This window comes from Microtus oregoni, unplaced genomic scaffold, assembly GCF_018167655.1.
Source record: "Microtus oregoni isolate MIOR12 unplaced genomic scaffold, Mior012 000033F_ref0000390, whole genome shotgun sequence".
In the NCBI taxonomy this organism is placed as follows: domain Eukaryota; kingdom Metazoa; phylum Chordata; class Mammalia; order Rodentia; family Cricetidae; genus Microtus; species Microtus oregoni.
This window is the reverse complement of record NW_024543092.1, coordinates 7,672,109-7,693,306: the sequence shown is the minus strand read 5'-3', so window position 1 is coordinate 7,693,306 and position 21,198 is coordinate 7,672,109. Positions and strand designations below refer to the sequence as shown.

General features: G+C 43.7%; 1 pseudogene; it reads right to left on the bottom strand.

The window, feature by feature from the left end:
• Positions 1-2,831: 2,831 nt before the first annotated feature.
• Positions 2,832-4,884, bottom strand: LOC121466317 (annotated as a pseudogene).
• Positions 4,885-21,198: the final 16,314 nt, after the last annotated feature.

Here is a 21,198-nt window from a genome sequence, read left to right as displayed (position 1 = left end):
ACACACAAAGAGATGGCAAAGAGATGGAGTTTAAAAAAAAAGAGAATTGGAGGGAAATTTGAATGTTATGATTTTTTTATGGTAGAGCATATACATAGAGTTAGCACTTTATCTGGTGATTTGCATATAGTCATGTATGTAGGAAGTAGGCTTTATTTTCATTTAGTAGGTCCTTAATATAATGGACAGTAATTTTACCTGCCACCATTCATGCCCTTTCATTTTGTAGAGCAGCCTGACATTTTGGAAGCTAGCCAGCCCCTTCTCAGTTCTATCCCTCGCATTCACTCAGCAATAGGAAGCTCAAGAGATTCTGAACTGGCCAACCAATACCTTCTCTTCTTCTCCCAGTTACTGGTGGCTGTGGGTTGAGTTGTGTGGGGTGGTATCTCCAATACTGTAGGATGTGTTCTTATCAGAGACAGATCATTTTTCCTTACAGTCCTGGAGAGAAGTAAGCAAGTTTTAAAAACTCACTAAAGTGGCTCCAAAGCATCCCTATAAAAAGAGGACACTCAGACACTTAAAGAGGGAAGACAAGAAAAAAAGAGGGAAAACTTAGGCAGAATGCTGTCTTCAAACCTAGGCAACAAGGGGCTAGGAGGAAAACATGGAGGATTCTCCCTCATCATCCTCAGAAGGTAGCAAGGGTTTTGACAGATTGATCTTGGACCTATGGCCACTGGAAGTGTGAGACCAGGAATCTCTGTGCTCCAGGTACCCAGCATGTGATCCTTGGTTAGTCAACCTGCAAACTAATATGGGAATGATCAAGAAACTCAAGAGAGGCCAATGAAACTTGGGCTAGGACTTTGAATGAAACAACTGGAATAATGAATATCTACTTTCTTTTCTAACTGTGAGGAAAGAAGAATGGAACTTCTGTGCTTTCCATGTAGATGGAGGTATAAGCAGTACTGGAAGCCCCAGATGGAGACAGAGTGAGCAAGGTGGAGTTCTAGCGACATGTTGGAGTCACAAGTACAAAGCATTTTCAAATAGCCCTCAGATCTTGAACTTTCCATTACATTGGCCAGTAAACTCTCTGCTTTTGCTTCCTTCAGGCTGAGACATCTTATCAATTACTCAAAAGGGCCCATCTGAGGGTCTTAAACAGCTTTGGAACTGATCAGAAAGCTGAGAGAGCAAACTCCTTCTGGTTCCTACTGCTGCACGAGTATGGAAGTCAACAGGGAAAGGGAGTATTTGGCTCTATGAATTCTGAATCATAATTATAAAGTGTTTTACCCACATGGACTGGGGACTCTTTCAGAGAAGTCATCACGGAGCATGCCCAGTGACATGAAAAGAATATGTGTTCACTATCAAGGTGTGATATTAAAAAGAATCATTCAAATATCAGTGGCACGAGTCAAATCTATTTTTGCCATTCCTTATGACATTATCTTCCTGTTATTCTCAAATGGTCCCCTAGGAGACGAATACTTCTGAAAGAGATGGCTTTATAAATGTCACTCAGCACTAAGCAATAAAACTCCAGGACATTTCCCTTCAAGTTCATGGCTTGCAGACGTCTTCTACAGTCTCTATAACAGGCAATTGTGTAGGTATATTCAGGAAGCCCTTTTTCCCTTTTAAGAGAGAGTTCACTGATGCTGGCAGTGGGATGATTCTAGAGATGTGTGCAGACTTTGGGGGAGTTCCTGCAAGACCAGATTGGGGCTATAAGTCTCCGTATAATTGAAGATCACCAGTGAAAACCTGGCCCAGAATAGTCCTGACCCCGAGTGATTGCCATCTGTTGATTGTTGGTCTCAATCCAGTTCCTCAGGCTGATCGCCACATTAAAAAGGCTATGCACATATATTAGCATCAAAATAATTAACCACAATAGCATCTGTGCCAAGGACAGAATGAATGGGCCATTTAAAACGCACTGTCCATTCACGCCTAAAGGTGACCTCTGTGATTATTGTGGGGCAATCTCTCCTCTAGAGGCTTTGCCTGATTTGGAGCAAGAAATTTGACTTGCTACATTCTGAGATAAATCATAGATTATTGAAAAACAGAACTTATACACACACAAACACATATATCACAAGACATATATGTATATATATATATATATATATATCTTCTCATTAGTAATTTTTGATCAAGGATATGCTTATCAAGAGATGACATAAAGCAGCTTGTACTGTCACATATACTAACTATATCAATCTTCTACATTTTACTTAAAAATAAAAACAAAAATAAAGGAACGAGGGAAAACTTCATATGGACAAGATGGCCCTACTAATGAGGTTGGCATGCAGCACTGTAAAGTGGGCAGGGGACGTCTCAGTGGCAGAGCACCTGTCCACTGTGAGGTCCTGTGTTCCGTCTTCAGCACTGTAAAACAAAAGCGTGCCATACAGTCTTGGAGCTTTGCTCATGGCCAGCTTTCTAGTATAAAATATGAAAAGGAGAGCCTGATCAGTCAATTTCAGGAGTCCTCATGTTCTTGTAGGAAAGATGAAGGAGCACCCAAAAATTTCATAATTCAGAGAAAGACAAGACTAGCCCTTCCTTTCTTCCCCTGGTGCTGAAGGAATCTAAGAATCACAGTTCTTCTCTTTTGCAGGACCTCCATTCCATGTCTACATTTCATCTTCCCAACACAGAGTTTTTTCTTTTTTTCTTTTCTTTTTCTTTTTTTTTTAGCAGGCTTATCAAAGCTTTTAATTCCTATGGACCAGACTGTTTTGGCTTCCGAGGCCTGGCAGGTGGCGTGTTGCCAAAAGTACAAAAGGAAAGCACGGGGCCAGTCCTTCAAGAGACGACACAGCCAGAGCAGGGTCCTGACTTAGTTGCCGGGGAGCAGGGCCTCAGTAGCCATCGTCAGCCCAGGTGACCTCATAATCAGGATACTTGGCTTTGGTCTTCTCAGTTGAAACCGAGTGCTGGGCACGGCCATAACCCATAGAGTAGCCATACGCGTGTAGCTTCCTGTCCTGGCTTTGATGGGAGATGCGTCCGCCGCCTAGGCACTCACAATCAAAGCCATTCTTTTGCAGCTCGCCTGACACTTTGTCATAAATATCCGCATGGTACTCTGCCCATTTCTATCCACGCACGACTTCCTTGCCCTCCTTCGTCGGATCCTCGGAGGGCGATGCTAAGTGGACTCGAATCAGCACGTACTTGAAGACGCCATCTGAGTCGATGTCCACATCAGGAATCTGAACGAGGTCTGCCGCCACGTTCCCCGGAGCGCTTGGCCTCAGGACCCCAGAACCCCTTTCCCAGCCCGACCGAGACCCACAAAGTTTTTTCTAGTATTACGGAAGCAGCACATGCTCATTTCCTCACCCTCACTACGAGTGTGTGCTCTTTTGGTTGCTTTCTCAGCCTTCTTCAGTGCATCACAACAACACAATGGTGTATGTGTGTGTGTGTGTGTGTGTGTGCCTATGTCTGTATTTGTGTGTGTTTGTGTGCTTCTCTGTGTGTAAGGAGGTAGCAAATATTGTTTCCCTTTGACAGATGAATTCAGGCCTGGTATGGTAACAGCAAATATTGGGACAAGGTGAACCAGACTCCCCGATTTCTGTCCTTGTCCCTGGCACTCCACAGTTGAAGGAGAACTAAAAAAGTGTCTCTCATTTCTAAAGGTTAGACCTGTGGAAAGCATTGCTCTAGTGCAGTGGGATGTTTTTGATGATTCTGTTAATCTTGTTAAGAGACCATGTGAGGGACTAGAAAGTTTATTGTGTATCATGCCTATACTCTATCTCGTTAAGATTCGACACATTCAAATGTAGAAGGATTTAGTGGAGCACCTGCCGTTGAAGGTCAGCATGTCAGAAACAGTGGGGGATGATTGCACTTGTGCATGTCTAGCCAACAGAAAGCACTGATGATGCAGCCAGGCTGGTCCTTCACCACATCGTCTAGACTAGGGTGCCCGTGGAACTGATCATACATACTTAGCTCTACTCAGAGAGAAGAAAGTGACCGAGACAGCATCACAGCCAACGTCCTGTGTTTATGGCAGAGTAGACCAGTAAGTTTTTTGTTTGTGTGCTACAGGAAAACATGGAGGTCATCTAAAACCTCGTAACAGAGCTGCTGACTTTGAGGCACACCAATATGCCAAAATGTGTTGTCACAGGTATGTCTGGGGAAAACTGTCATGACTTGAGGTAAATACAGCACTGAGTTCTGCAAATATACAGCAAGGATAACACACACACACACATACACTCACAATAAACACATACAAACATAAACATGAATGCACAGAGACACTCACAAACATATATATATATACATACATACATACACTACATATAAACACAGAGACACATACAAACATACACACATATACAGAGACACACACACCATCATACATGTACATATGCACACAGAGACACATACAAACATATACACACATTACACAAAGAGACATACATACACACACAGAGGACACATACAGACCTCTCACACTCTATGCATATTAACTATAGGCACCACTGCCACCTGCTTCATAGTTAGCTTCTCCATGTGGGCCATGAATCCCTGTCAGATTCCAGAGGTCCAGATGGTGGGAGACAGCCTGCAGGTGCTCTGAATCCTGATATGGAGACACATGTGTGCACATTTGTATTCAGGGAGGTGATGAAATAGCCAGCGATGCTTAGTGGATGCTAAATCTGCAAGAACCTCTCTATGCCGAAGGCAGACCAACCCTGGGGCTGGGGTGAGAATAAGCAAGTAATGGCAGAAGAAAAGCTGGAAGGGGCATCAAGAGTTCAAAGTCAGCCTGGGCTATCCAGAGGGACTATTTCTCAAAACAGATGAACAGGAAACCTAAACACCTCCCGTCCTCAGCTCACTCACTGTTCGCTTCCATTCCAGCTCCTTGGGAGAGCTGAACATGTTGCCACCATGCCCTTAGCTTTACATGGCAGCCACCTCCAACTTTGGTTGCCTGGGATGTAGACTGACTTCCAGTAATTTTTGAAGATCGTGGGTGACTACAATGTGTAGCCAAGGTCTATTTGCCTTTCAAGCCGTTTTAGTTTTGGGTTATGATCACTTGAATTCGATAAGATTTCTCCTGATTAATTAATCCATGGCATAACTATTTTTCAGTCTGTTTTGGTGATCCTCTGGAGATCGTCCTACCACTGACTTCTGGAAGTGGTTTCCATTGCCCTGACCGTCACACTTATCACCCAGCAGTTCTATTTCTTCTTGTATTAAGACGGTACTGTTGGACATACAGGGCACACTACCCTAAGTTATTGCAATCTGTCTGCCATCTGGGAAACCAGCAGAAGCAGGAAGGTCATTCTTTCCTTTCCTCGTCCTTCTACAATGAATGACATAAAATACAGAAAGGTCTCTCTCTCTTTCTTACACACACACACACACACACACACACACACACACACACACATTTTCCACCCTTTTACCCTAAAGAGCCTCAAATGATCGGGGTCCTTTCTATACTCATAGGAAGGAATATCACTCAGAGATGTCAAGAATTCGAACAAACATGCCTTGCTCAGTTCATTAAAATGAGATCCGTCCCTTTTGTTCTCCAATCATATTTCAGTGTGCCTGTGCATAAAACCCACAGATTTCCACATTTCTTTGGGTTTTTGTCCATGCCATGTGAAACTTAGACTCTACCATAAAGCCCACAGATTTCCACATTTCTTTGGGTGTTTGTCCATGCCATGTGAAACTTAGACTCCACCAATCTATATGCAGTCATCTTGTTAACTTGTCTGTTAGATGGGCTTTAGCCAAAACCCTGTAATGGCGAGGAAAGACAGTGCTTCCCCCTGAAGCACCAGACCTGGCAGACATCTAAGCCGGAGCAGAGTGCCCCATGGTCAACATTCTGTTGGAGACTTCCATTGTCAACCTGCCTCTCAGCCTTGCTCTTTGGAGTTCAGAAAGTGACGGTCTATCCCTCTGCTCCGTCTCTACACTCTGACTCAGGGTCTGACCCTGTAGCTGAGGCTTATGGGAGAGGCTTTTACTGTTAGCCTTCATGACTCCCATTTTGACCCATTTACATTCATCTTCTCAATCGCTTTCAGTAAAATAGAATGTGTCATGTCACTTGCCAGCTTTAAGTCCATCATCGAGTCCTGTTTTTCTGGCATTGATAAAAAATTCTGGGCTTCCAATAGGGGGCCAAGTAGCTCCATCACAGGGCTTCTGCTACATTTTTACCCTCCCTTCCTCCTGCTGGACCTATGTCTGGCAGCAGTGTGCTCCCAGTAATTCTGGCTCAGCTCCCTGGCACTGCCCTCTTCATATATATATAACCTCCCATTATCTGACTGTCTTCAGCCTGAGTTGATGCAACAGACCCTGGCACTAACTGAGTGGTCCCTACGCAATGGCTCAGTGAATAACTGAACTAATATCCAATTCCTTCCCGACTGCTGGGCAGCACGGCAGTATCTGATAGCTAATTTCCAAACAACCGTTCTAGAGTGATGAACAAAGGCAGTCAAAGATTAAAGAGAAACCTAAAACATAGTGATCCTGGCACCCTAGAGCCAGAGTGCAGGGTCAGGGGTCAAGGGTGAGGAGGTGGGCGGTTGGGAGGCTAGGGGTGGGTGTGGGTGGGTGTTCTGGGGGTATAACTGCCTTCACAAATGGGCTTCACCCTAAGCATCCAAGGTGCTGTTTCAGGTATAATTTTGTGCATATAAGAAATCATTTTCTTTTAGACAAGTTCAATGTCCATATGAGTTTCATTACAGACAAATAGAAGGTAATAAAGCTCCCCAGAGACAAAATAATAGCATGAAGATGTTTCTAGATATGACCTGGCTCAGCATTTGATTAAGGATTATATTTAATCCATAAGGGGAATAGTTCAAGCACCCATGTTCTATGAAATAGGAGGTTGATGATTTACCAGGAAATGCCTAAAAAATGAAAGGTTTGTAGGGAAAGGGATACTCTGGATACAAAAGGAGATGACTTTTGTTTAATGTTTATTGTGTTTCCCTATCATTTTTAGGGAGTGATTTCTTAGGCGTTAATTTGATTTCCAGGAGGTGAATGGCCATAATGAAGTTTTGCGGTGGTGCCTTCCGTGAAATGCTGACTTAAGAGTAATGTGAAGAAATGTTTATTTCCCGGGCTCAGACATCTACTTGTTTGAGCGCAATTTTGCTAGGATACTATGTAACCCGCCTCCATTAGTTGTGTACTCCTGGGTTTGAACTGCTAATTGCTAGTGTATTAATTAAAACAGTTCTTGAGCATTTTTGCTTCAAGAAGCTGTGGTAATGAAAGTTTAGCCAGTCATCTTCGTGTGACCGCTCCCCGCCTCACCCAGATTTTAAGATTGAGACTACTAGCATGATTTGCATGGACATTTCTGACCACCAGGCTCTCTAGCTATAATGCCAGAGAGTGATTAGCAAAGGCATCTAAGTGAACACTTTCTAGGAAAATGGTTTAATTAAAGAGGAACTTTCTTCTTTGGGCTTACCCATTCAGAATTAAACACAGGCTGCTTAGGGATGAAGGCACAACTTCTCAATCCCGTCGAGGGGGTTTTCCTACCACCTGTTTGTCCACAAGATGGCAGTAAGTGTTTCTGTGATGATTTTGGTCTTTTGTGTGCGAATGCGGGTGTGTGGATGGGAGAGGGTGAAAAATTTTGCTTTAGAAGAAAAAAAAGTATTTATTTGATGTTTTATATTTTCATGTCAACTAAACCCAGTAGCCTATAATTAGTTGTAAATGCTTTCAAGTAGAAAGTTACATCGGTATCATAACAGTTAAGATGGGCATTACCACAGAACTGTATAACCGGGTTCTACCTTAGCAGTGTGACTGAAAGGAGCAAAGAGAAAGGTTACCATTTTGTTTTAAAAAAATGACACAGTTCTAACTTGACTTGCTAATAATTTGCAAACACACAGGTTCACTTTGAATCCTCAGGTGAGTGAGTGCCATGTGCAAAAGTTTTGGATGTGGAACATCCAATGTACTAGAACCTTCTCTGTAAGGTTTAAGGCAGCAGAGGACATCAACATGTATTCACTCAGCTGTCACACAGGCGATGGGTGACATCAGGGACCTATGGGCAGGGAGCTGAGACACTAACGCCGAGATTATTTTTAACTGAGGGGAAGGAGGAAGGGAGTTTTGGAAAGCCGAACTCCCAACGTTTGCCCTGAAAAATGAGTGTGCTCCAGGCTCGCCAGCGGCACGCTTGCAGGTGTGGGGATAAATCCCAGGTGGGGAGGAGCAGCTAGGATGTCCATCCGTGCAGCAGACGGTAGAACAGGACAGCGAAGGGAGTGAACATAGCTGCTGCATGGTAGGTTTAGAAGTTTGGGTTTATTCTGGGGGCAATGTGAGCCACTGAAGGGTTCTGTGCTAAGAGGTAGCCTACCAGCAGAGGCTCAGAAAGAACAGCCTGGAATCTGAGCTTGATGAATTGAGGTGGCAGGAGACAAGCTGTGCGGCTCTGTATGGGTCTAGAGAGAGGTAGTAGACGGCCATGTCCAACATGGAGCTCCAATGTTAGGGCCATTAACTGCATCTCTTTAGGTCACTTTCCTCATTAACAACAACAGCATGAAAGAGTTGGTGGGTTTTTTTTTCCACTTCCAAAACCCACAGGGATGCCCAGGAGGTCCACCTGGTGTAGAGAAAGGACAATGGATACCGATATCAGCAAGGCGGGCAGAGCACCGCCTGCTCTTGGATTGAAAAATGAACCGAGGGCCTTTGGCAGGGAGGAGCGGGAACGACAGGAGAGATCATGGCACTCAGCTAGCTGCCTAGAAAGACAATTGGCCCTCAGTAGTGAAAGTAATGCCAGTCCTGGAAGAATATTTTCAGTTTAGGCTCCACTACAATGCTACACTATATGCTCTGTGATATTCGATATTAATTAGCATTATAGGTAGCATTTAAACATGAACAAAGGTAGTGCTTAAAGAAAGATTTACATAAATTATCAGCACAGATATCCAAATGGCTTTTATGGGTGCATCCACTCTTCTGTTTTACCTAAACACAACCTTCAGCAGTCTGTCAATGTCACAGAAGGAAAGGGACTCGTCATTGAACAGTTAAAATGGAAGTGATGGAAATCATTCTTTGTACAGAGACAGGGCACTGTGGATGCCACCTCCTGGCACTGGGCAGTAAGCTGCTTTCCCCTAGTGATGAAGCAGGGGGCTTAAGCCACCACATGGGCCCCTGAGTCACAGTGAAAAGGAAAGTGTGGAGGAAGTGCATCTACAGGAATTATTGCCAGGGATGCATCTGTTTCCTCACACAGCCCCAAGTCATCCTCACAGCAGAAGCGACCCAGGAGTGAGGATTTTTCCCTACCAAGTTCGGATGAGATGGCTGAATACAGGGCAAATGTGAAGTTATCAGAGAACGACTAAAAAAATATGCAATTTCCAGGACTGTCGCGGAGCAAGCCCAGACAGTTTCAGGCTAATCTCCTGGCCCACAGCATTGCACAGTGACAACTAATGCCCAGAGGGGCACGTGAGGGGAGAAGGGACCCTCACACTCTTCCAGATTGTCAGATTGGAGTCCGTTTGGTGCTGTTTAGTATAGACCATGGAATGTGAGGTGGTCCCTTCCATTCAGTGTGCTGGATGTTCAGCCGTCGGCACTGTACAACCTTGACCTGTCTTCATAAACAGCCATTTACCAGATAATAAAGCAAATAAACATGATGTAAAGACAGGAATATACACTCCTTAATAAATGAAGCTAAGGTCTTGCTATCTAGGGTAAATGCTTTTATATGTAACTATAATTTACAGTTCCTGGCTCTCTAGCCAGTTTGAACTCCATGTCTGTGTTTGATCTCCAAACCTTTCAGAAATTGTAAATGCCTTTCCTGAGAGTTTGGATGACTCAAACATCAGCTTGAAAACAGATATAATAGGTATCGTTAAAACTTGGGATGGCTGGGGCTGGAGAGGTGGCTCAGTTGTTTTAAAAGCACTGACTGAGTTTCCAGAGGATATGGATTCAATCCCAGCATCCATATGGCAGTTCACAGCTGTCTGTGACTCTAGTTACAGGGTATTTGAAACCTCACACAGACATATATTAAAGCAAAAAACACCAATGAATACACACACACACACACACACACACACACACACACATATATATATATGAAAATCTTGGGATAACCACCACACATTTCCTTACTTAAAAAATTATAGTGTGTGCATAAATTCATGTGTGTGCATGTGTGTGTGTGCATGCATTTGTTTGTAGTGTACATGTAGAGATTAGAGGACAGCCTTGAGGAGTTGATTCTCTCTCAACCTTGGTTCTCTTTTTCCACCTTATATTGGTTCTGGGGATTGAACTTATGTGGACAGGTATGTGGGACAAGAAACTTCACTCATTGAGACATCTTGCCAGCCCTCTTAATATTAATAATAATAACTGAAGTATTTCTTTAATACCAATAATGTAAATGTACTGTGTAATTTATCTCCTTTTATTTTGAAATCTGTTGCTTCTCATTTAAATACTTATGAAAAGCATGTGTTGGTTAAAAGCCACGTGTTGGTTAAAAGCATGTGTTGGTTATCCAGTGTGGTGGGGTATCAGAAAAGACAATACAAGTTTCCAAGAGGAAGGAGCTACAGGGAAGCGGTTCTCAGAAGACAGAACCAAGGGCTAACCATTAGTTTGGGAAAGTCAGAAGAGGAAAACTGGTTGGTTAGTGGATTGACTTTCTGCTTCTCGATCAGATATTTGGAACTCAGCCCTTCTTCTTGTTCTCAACCAGCAGAGACCACCTAAAAAGCCTCAGGAAGCTGTCCCCTTTGCTTTGCCTCCACCCGACTTGAGTACCACCGTGCAGAAACCGTGTCTTCATGGTTTTTATCCCCAACACCTGTTTTGCTAGATCTTGGCTCGTGGGGCATGTCTGCAAATGTTTCGCCAGTCAGCTATCACCTCTCTATCAATAGGTTCTATGCGTTCACATAAAATAATGTTGTATTAACTATAAAAACTAATGCTATATTAATTAACATCACATAGGATAGTGTGCTTGATGGTGCATAGTGAGTCTAAAAAAGAGTCATGGTATGAATCGTTTTTGTTTCCCATTTTCTCTCTCACCTTCTTCTTTCTTGTGTGCTCGAAGTATCTATTGGCTTCAAGGGATAAAGCTATAAAATGTCAGAAGGATCCTGTAGGTGATTTAAGATAAGGTAACTCTTGTCTCTCCCATATCCTTGACAAGATTGCTATGACCCTTGCCTAACCATGAACACTGAGGGGACCGTCATGTCTCCAGGTGCTCAGTTAAGTGTGCCTGTTGGCACCATACTGCTCTATATTATCTGGTATAAATCTGGACCCTTGTATTTCTGGCTATTGGCTCTAGTCTAGGAAGAAGGACTCCTTTACTATTTAGAGACAATGTTCTGTTAAATAGCCCAGGCCATGCTTTAACTTATAATCTTCACCATCACCTGTGGTGCTGGGGATAAAACTCATGGGCTTACACACGCCAGACGTCTACCACTAGGCTCTATCTACAGCTCTATAATAGCTCTAAGTCTTGAGTACAGTGGCCTTTACTGTCTCTAAAAGCATAGATCAGCCTGCCCTTCATCTAGTATTCTTAGACTAAACTTCTGTTTTTCTCATAATTCTGTATAAACCTGTACTCTTCTCTCAACAGTTGGGAGTGCTGGGCTCTATAGATGCTGATGAGGCTACAATTTTCTTGAAACCCAAGACAGGTGGGGGTGGGGGGTCTCGAGGTTTTCAGCCTGTGGTTGGTGGATCACATAATGGGGTGACAGGTAGCAGCCCCAGAAAAGCCATTCACTCAAAACTGGAAAAACTGTCCACACGATCAATCCCCATCTTCCCCATCTCCAGCCCTGTGGATCTCATGTTTAAACTCACAACCAAATCACCTACTGTACTGTGCCCTCATTTTCTAATGCTGTATATCTGGGTAGAGACTTGAACTATTTCTAACAAGTCCCAGGTCATTTTATGCTGCCGGTCCAGAGTCCACAGTCAAACTAATATCCTGGACAATGCCTCAGACAAGTGACAGCTTCAACGTGAATGTCAGTTTATGGACACGAGTAATATAAGGGAAATGAGGGGCCTACAAAGGATGGAAGGTTTAGAGACCTTCATCCTTAGGGCCATTTAGGTACAGCATCATCCAGATGAGTCAGCTGCATCCAGCAAGCTGATGGCTGGAGTACTCTTTATGCTATAAGGTGGCCTCCATGGTAGGCAAATGTTCACATTCAGAGACTCAAGCCTCCCGTGCACATCTAAGACGGTTGGTTCCTAGTTGATTCATCATCTTGGTGACTGCTGAGAGTCCTTTTTTACAGATGGAAAAGAGTTAAGTGGTCACAGTGAGGTCCATCTTCCAAATGTGGTACCCAGTAGGACATTATTCATTGAAATCCTGTTATTCATGATACCACAGATGGAGTTAGAAGGCATTATGTTAGGTAAAATAAGCCAGGCTATCTGGGCAGTGGTGGCACATGCCTTTAATCCCAGCATTCAAGAGGCAGAGGCAGGTGGATCGCTGTGAGTTTGAGACCAGTCTGGTCTAGAGAGTTATTTCTAGGACAGCCAAGACTACCCAAAGAAACCTTGTCTTTATAATCCAAATTAAAAAAAATAATCCAGACACAGAAAGATGAGTATCATGATCTCATTCATATGTGTAATCTCTAAAAATAGTTAAGTACATAGACATTAACACAGACTTTTGGTTCTTAGAGTCTAAAGAAAGCAGAGGCAAGGCACAAGAGGTCAACATGTCAATATTAGAGTTAGATATGAGGAATAAATTCTGGTATTCCATGTACAGCAGGGCGATTATTATTAGCAATAACGAAGGAAATATTTCAAAATACTTAGAAGAGAGAATTAGAATATATTCATCATAACGGCAGGTTTGAAGTTTAAGGTGATGGATAGGCTAATTACTCTGAATTGATCACTACCCAATATATACACCAATCAAAACATCACACTGTTCTCAACAATGTGTACAATTATTATATGCCAGTCAAAAGCAGCAGGGGCTGACATTTGAGCTATTCACGAGTTTGTTATCTCAAAATGTCTTAACATTTTGGCTTAGTGTCCCTACAGTGGATGGACAGAAGTAGACTTGGAGTGTAAGTGCCATGGAAGAGTTTGGAGAAGATGGCAACGCCCCAGCAGCAGCGTCAGAGCAGAGTGACAACTAATTGTGTGAAGTGTACGCATGAAAGAGGAGATTTCAAAATTCCATCTGAATCCTTAAATGACAGGATTGGGTTTTACAAGGAGGAAATGAAATCACACATGAGATAATATGTCATAATAAATAAGGGCTATGGCTCATGGACCATTCCCCTATCACTGTAGCCTCAAACCTTGCCTGTCTCCTAGGAGACAGCACGTGAATAAGTGATGCTACAATGCAGAAGAATGATAGGAAAAGGTGTAGAGCAGTGGTCCTCAACCTTCCTGATGCTGCGGCCCTTTAATGCAGGCCCTCATGGTGTAGTGACCCCCAGCCATAAAATTACTTTCATTGCTACTTTATAGTGTAATTTTGCTACTCTCATGAACCATAATGCAAATATCTGTGTTTTCTCCTGTCAAAGGGTCATTCCACCCTCAAAGGGGTTGTGACCCACAGGTTGAGAAACGTTGGTCTAGAGCGTGGTGGCAAGGAACTGTGTATAAAGAAGGAGGGAGTAGGTTTGTGTGTGTGTGTGTGTGTGTGTGTGTGTGTTTCCAGAGAAGTGGTTTTAGAATGATCACTCCATCTCTGAGGAAATTGGCAGGTTGCAGGTGGAAGTTCCAGATACAGAGGTATGGAAGGAAATGAAAGAGTTGGTACTGCTGTGATCTGACCTTACTTTCCCCCACTGCTGCTGGCTTCAGGAGGCCTCTGCTCCCCTAACCTGCTTCCTCTGTAGTGTGAAGGAAATTCACCCTCAAGTTTGACAGGAACTTAAGGCTGTCATGAGGTAGAATTTTACCATTCAAGATAAATACACAATGACAATCCTATTTTGAAGCCTCTGGGTCTGAGGGCTCCCAGGATTGTGTATCAATGGACCACTTCTTTCTCCTTGCCTGTCATTCAAAACCCTTTGCCCATTTCAATCCAACTACTGCTTGCCATTAAGCAGATGAAATGACAATAGATCAGGTTTCAGGGAGTTTAAAATATCTCTCTTTAAGGTGTGCTAGATGGTGGCACTGAGTCACAGTTCATATTTTCAGGGCTGAGGACAAAGTGTGAAAAAAGAAACATAGTTACGCCGTTCTGAGCTAGTGGCCTGTTCTAGGATGGGAATGGGGTTGTGCTAAGCAGTGTCCTGACTGCCCTTGAACTCTGCTCCCAGTGGCCTCTGTCACTAGATGAATGGGTGAGGAACTGACTCGCAAAGCTGCTATGGGACAATGATTTTACCCTGTAAAGACTGGTTTCTTGTACTTGTTTAATAAAATGCTGATTGGCCAGTTAGCCAGGCAGGAAGTATAGGTGGGACAACTAGGCAGGAAGTAGAGGCAGGGCCATGAGAACAGGAGAACTCTGGGAAGAGGAAAGAGTCAGTCTGCAGTCATCACCCAGACACAGAGGAAGCCAGACACAGAGCAAGCAAGACTTGACTGACTGCCTCTCCAAAAAAGGTAGCAAGCCACGTGGCTAACACAGACAAGTATTATAGGCTAATATAAGTTATAAGAGTTAATAAGAAGCCTGAGCTACTAGGCCAATCAGTTTATAATTAATGTAGCCCTCTGTGTGTTTCTTTGGGGCTAAACGGCTGTAGGACTGGGGGGGGGGACAGAAAACTTGGTCAACACAAGGCAACGTTCGTACCCAGTGAACTAACTGTTCTTCAAATACCTAACACCATAAACCTAAATCCACTCCCTGAATCAGGAAAGAAAGGAATTGGTTTGAGGTTTCTGTGGCTTTATTTATACTTTCTGGTTTACTCATCACTGAGCTGAGTAGCTTCAGGAACACATGTGTAAGATCCCATGTAGCTCTTAAATGGTCGAAGTCTCTGGGCTTAGAGGGCCGAGGGTCAACGTGATCCTTACCATGTTTTATCTCTAAGAAGGCTCTCGGATTTCCCTTTGTTTCAGCCAGAGAAATGGATGCCTAGCATCCACAGCTGTGCCTCAGTCCCGCCACTCCAGGGGGTTCTGTCCACCATAATGCGTATTCGGGGCTCATCACGCTAACCGGAGCCTGTCACCTCACGTCTCGGGCTAATTTGTTCTCATCCCATCAAGCTGAGAGCCTGGCGGAAGTGATTTGCAGTTGGCAAGTTCAAGGCTGATTAATGAGCAATTTCAGCAGGGAACACGGAAGGATATTACCTGGAGTAATTCACGACATCCAAGCCAGGAAAAAAAAAATAACCTCCAGGGAGACACATGGTCAATTGGACTTGCAGAGTTCAGGCTGAAGGTTTGGAGGTTCGAAGCTGTCTGGTAGCAAGAGGATGGCACAGACTTCAGTTGCCGTTAACACTGAGTAAGGCGTTTGCCTAGCTCCTTCTCAAGAAAAGGTTCTTTTAGGCCCCAAACCACCTTGCATAATTTCCATGTTGCTGGCTCAGAGTCATGATGGAATATGGTTATTTTACTTCTGTGAAGCAAGGCCCAGGAGAACACTAGAGCCCCTTGCCTGCCTTGCAACTACGGTTCCAGGCTGCCTCCTTAAGAGAAGACACACAAAAGCTATGCTGATTGGAATCGAGTTCAAAAGCGTGGCCTACATCCCAGGGCTTCAAAGAGCTGCCACCTTGAAGTTAAGGAGAGTCTGCTGAGCTTCTCAGTTTTCTAAGACTTCACCTCCGCATCCCTTTTCTGTAAGTGGAGCCTGCTTTATTTTTAATTTGTCCTTCAGAACGGTGAGCACTTTAGGCTGAAGTTTCCTTTGGGTTAGCTTTCACTCAAACCCGTGAGCATGCTGGGTTGCCATATTCCGGGTCAGTTGTGGGTACACGGTGGAAGAAAGAATTTGCAGTAGGGATTTTTTTTTGAGACAATTTCAGCATCACTAATTTGGACTCAGCTAAGCAGACTTTTAATTCAGATTTCCCCAGTGTTGGGATGCAGAATGGTTATCTCTAGTGAAAACAAGGTCAAATGCGAATTTGTAGCTATCGTTTATTAAACAGCTTTATCGAGCATGCTACCAGCCATTGTGACAGGAACTTCAAAGATATTATCTTTAAGGAGTGTGTGTGTGTGTGCTTAGGTGCCCACAAAGGTGTTGTGGAAGAGGGTTATCGGCTTCCCTGGAGCTAAAGGCACAGACTGTTGTGAGCTGCCTGACATGTGAGCTGGGAACTGAACTCTGCTTCTCTTGCAAGAGCAGCAAGTGCTCTCAACCACTGAGCCATCCCTCCGGCCTCCAATATTATCTCTTAACCCCAAGATCTGGTATACACTGAAGACATTGTTATCCCACATTCTAGGTGATCAGACAGACTTTTGGAGGGCTAAATGGCCTCCCTAAAGCTGTGTAGTTAGGAGGTAGCAGGTAGGGGACAGAACCCAGTGATCTTACAGCTTGTTCTTTCCTAGTCCTCTCCCATGAGCCTCTAGAATAGAGGCTCTCCCTGCTGTCGAAACTCTTTCCAGCCTTATTGATGCTCTGATATTTCATACCCAGTTCTGACTGTTTCTATACAGAAGCAAAACCATACGAGCACCTCCTTTACATGAGCAGGAAACTTGTCCATGATTATTTTTGAACATTTGTCATTAGTGTCTGATTAACACAGCCATCAGCTTAATGTCAAAGCAGGGTCTTTATGCATTGGGCCCTTGGTACCAATAAGCTGAGATTATATACAGCCCGGCTCCCGTTTTACTACAGCAGGGCCTCATTCTCCCAGATATTTCCATCAGCCATCCATCAGGGCAACGCGCATCACTCACGTTTCCATCAGACCTTTTCGCACTCACAGATGGCAATTACAGCGCTAGGCACCAGAAGGCTATAAAACGAATAGCTGAGAAATGATTAACTTTTTAGACAGTTGTCAATTCTGCTCTTAAGAAGCAATGGAGGTAGCAATACCATTTCTCTATGTAGTCTCTGGGCTACAGGCTAAGGATGCGTTTGCTCGGGCTACTGTGGCAAAGCATCATAAACTGGACGCTTCAAGTAGCTAATATTTTAGGTTTCACGGTCCTGTAGGCTTCAAGTTCAAGATCAAGAGGTGGCAGAGTTGATTCCTATGGAGGGCTGTGAAGGACGGTCTGTCTCATGTCTTTGCATTTGGTGGTTTACTGGATATCTTTCATAAAGTTTGATATATTTTCATTGGTTCCCAGGGATTGAGTCTTGGGGTTGTGTATGCCAGGGATGTTCTACCTCCAGGCTTTGTCAGAAGTTATCATTTGCTTTTTGTTTTGAGACATTTTCAGTAGGTTTCCAGGCTGGCTTTCACCTCATGTTCATCCTGCCTCAGCCGCCTGAGTAGCTGGGATTACAGGCTTGGACCACCAGGCACCTCTACCTCGCTGGCTATATAATAGCATCACCACAGACTCTCTCTACCTTTGTGTTCACAGGGGACATCCCCTGCGTGCATGATTGTGCCCAAATCACCTCCTTCTAGGAAGAGATATAAGGACTACCTACCATTGTGATGGTAACCCCGATCTTTAAAGTGCGTGTGTGTGTGTGTGTGTGTGTATGTATTGGTCTCTTGCTATCAATGTGTTGTGATTATATATAGTTCAGCAGCTGTTTATAATAGCAGGGCCTCATTCTCTCAGATATGAACAATGAGTGTAAGTGCATCCGGGCTAACCACAACCCAAACAACTCATTTCTTAATAAACTTGCACTGCAAGGTTTATTGATATGGGTGTGCGTGTGAGAATCCAGCACAGGTGTTTTGGGGGAGTCGCATTTCAACCTCTTACTGGGTAGCAGGTGAGATTGTGCATAGGAAGAGGTCAGCATGAGCGAGCACATGCTCCCCACCATTCGAGACCAGCTCAGTCCCTTAGGAACCTGAGTTCTGTGTGATAGAGCCAGCCACAGGTCAGGCTGTGCTAGGCACATGTGCAAGCATGTACCTTCCCACAGACAGTAGAGAGTGCTGTTTCAGAGAGGCACAGTCTGTGACTGAGTATTGGGGACTGAGCCAGGAAAGCTTCCTGGGACTGCATTGAGGTGGTTAGTAAGATGCCTGTTCCTCCCAAGCGGTGGAGGAACAATGTTGCAATCTGATTCAGTGTTGTTTGGTCTGTTTCAGGGCAGGACGTCAGTCAAGAGTTTTAACAAGTAGCTTTCCAGCCAGTTTATATAACCGTTTGAGGGCTTTGTGATTATTATTTAGGAATAGGCATGAAGTACAATGAGGCAGATATAAATGTATTCAGTGGAAAACTACATCTTCATATTTATTGGTTTTATGTCTCTGTGATTTAAGTCCACTCTCATAGGCATTGATATACAATAGCAAAGTAAATGGGTTTTTATACCAACCAGTACAAGTATATTTAACTTCCTATACCATAAGTCAACAAACCCTTGGTGTTTGAGTCAATGGCCTCTGACCTAAAGTGGCAATAATCACCCCACACTATAGCTTACTCTAAGCTTTTTCTTCAGGGTATCAATTATTAGTTCTTAGTCTAACATTGGGATTCCTAGAGCACATAGAATATCTAGGCAAAGGCAATAAATAGCAAGTTTTCTTTCTTTCCTCCCTTTGTTCCTTCGTTCCTTCCTTTCTCCCTCCCCCTGCCTTTCTCTCTCTCTCTCTCTCTCTCTCTCTCTCTCTCTCTCTCTCTGTCTCTCTCTCTCTCTCTGAAGCAAGTCATCACTACGTGGCCCAAGCTAACTTGGAACTCACTCTGTACGCTGCCTTTTAACTCACAGTGATTCTCCTGCCTTAGCCTTTCAAGTGCGTGGGATAGTACACTCACTATAATTTTTTAATTAATACCCCAAGTTTGTCATTGTCTTGAAATTTTTTTTACTAAATGATAGCAGTCATTGAGAAAGTACCATAGGTAGTTCGTGAGATATGAACACAGGTTCAGGTGTTGTATAAGTAGATAGAAATCAGCTTCTCAATTATTCTATTTTATGCTGGACATGTAATTTTTTACAACTTATCTTAACAGTGACACAGGACACAACTCCTTATTAATGATATCTAGATTTGTTTGTGCTTGTTTGCCTGTATTGGACGTGTGTGTGTACATGTGCACATGCTTGTGAGTGTGCATGCACATGCGTGTCCATGTATGTGGAGGCGTGCAGTTGACTTCATTCGTGTTCCTAGACCTTCCTGCTTTATTTATTGAAGCAAGGTCTCTGGATGAGCCCAGAACTCAGTGATTCTGGCTGCTCTAGTTGGCCAGAGTGCCTCAGGATTCCCTGTCTTTGTCTCTGGAGTTCTGGGATTACAGGTGTGTCTGGTTTGTCTTGGGTTCTGGGTTCCAAACTTGAGTCCTCATGCGTTGGGGGCAAAGATTTCATACATGGAGTCATCTCACCAGATTGACACTTTGATATTTGATACTTCAAGTCCTTCTTCTTGTCCCTATGTTCTCTCTGTGATAAATTCTGGGTACCCCTATTTCCTCTACAACCGCTGGTAGAGTGTTCTAGGAGGAGAGGTGTTAGGAGCCCATACGAAATGAGCCCTCATTGTCTGTTACTGTGAAGGAGACTTCTAAGAGCTGAGGGTGTCTAATGTTCCTGGCAGGGACACTCTTGCTGTGACAACGCCCTCTTAAAGTGACTAAGTCCCTACAGAATCATTCTGCCAGCATCCCTCTCCCCATGCCATGTAAACAGAGGAATGGTGATGTCCTAGCTATGCCTTAGGGCTGGAAATGTGCAAGGACAGTGCCTGGAAGGATCTAGAAAAGCCATCTTTAACAAGCATAGAATATGAATGAAGGATTTAGTATATTAGAGGATTCTGGTTACTTATAGATCTTAGGGGGGAAAGAGAGAACATGAGACACTTGGACTAACTACCAACTTGTGCTTCGAGCTCATTACCTGTTTCTCAGTCCAGTTGTCCTTTTCCCTTTAAGCTTGGTATAATCAAATAGGAAGTCCTGGACTGTCCTTTGCTTTGGGCAGTTATCCCATAACACCTCTCCAGCAGTGTGATTTCTCACCTGCTTAGTTACTTATCTACTTAGTTACTTAAATTAGCAACTTTGCTGCCATTTCCTCTCCTCTTCCATGACAACTGACAGCTGTTGTCAGGCCCCATTCTCTTTGACTGTTTTCAGACTTGTGACTGCTTCTATTTGACTCACTTCTGCCAACGTCAGACTGTAGTCGCCATATACGAGCCTCTGAGCTGGCCTTGCCAGGAGCAGCATTGAGCCTCCAGTCCACTGATCTTTGCTTTCACACCACCAGAGAGGCATTATCTTTTGGCTTAAAAACCCTACTCCTCCTCTGCCTACAGAGTAGAGTTCAAGTTCATCTGCTCAGACAGAGCCTTTACCCAGGCTTTCCTTTCTAGCCTGAGCTACTCTGATGCTTTCTTATGACACAAGCCTTGTGCTTTTGCACTTGAATGAGCCTTTTCTTTTCTTCTGCAATTCCATTCTTTCTCTCTCTCGAAAAAAAAAATGCCAGTTTGTGTCTTTCAACTATCCTGAATCAAGAACTTATAGGCTAAAACAGCTAAGATCTGTCTAAGTGTGCCTGGCATGATTGCTTCCTTCCCCCAGGTATCTAAAGCGTGGTGTGCAGCCTTTGCTCTGACTCATAAGGGAACAAAATGGAATTCTTTGCTGGCCTCCATCCCTAGCTATATTTCTTTGGGGTTAGCAATTGTGAATTATTCAGTTTTCAATTCCTCAGACTTCCCAGAAACATGATAGAAATCCTATTCGACGAATGAATGAGAGCGAATGAGTGAATGAAGTCAAGCCTGCCATTTTTTTTTTTACATCAGTGGCCTTTTTCCTTGGGACCCCTCTCTGCAGATTCTAGTAAGTTAGGAGAGCTTTCCAGTTATCTATTTTGTAAAACTACACACTACTATCACAGAAAGAGACAAATGAAATAATGGAACAGGGAACCTAGAGAGAGGCAACCACAATCTTGAGTAATGGGATTTCTTCCTTTTTGGTCCACAGGGAAAGGATGTACTCTTCAATAAATGGTACAGGGCTTGTTGGACATTGAGG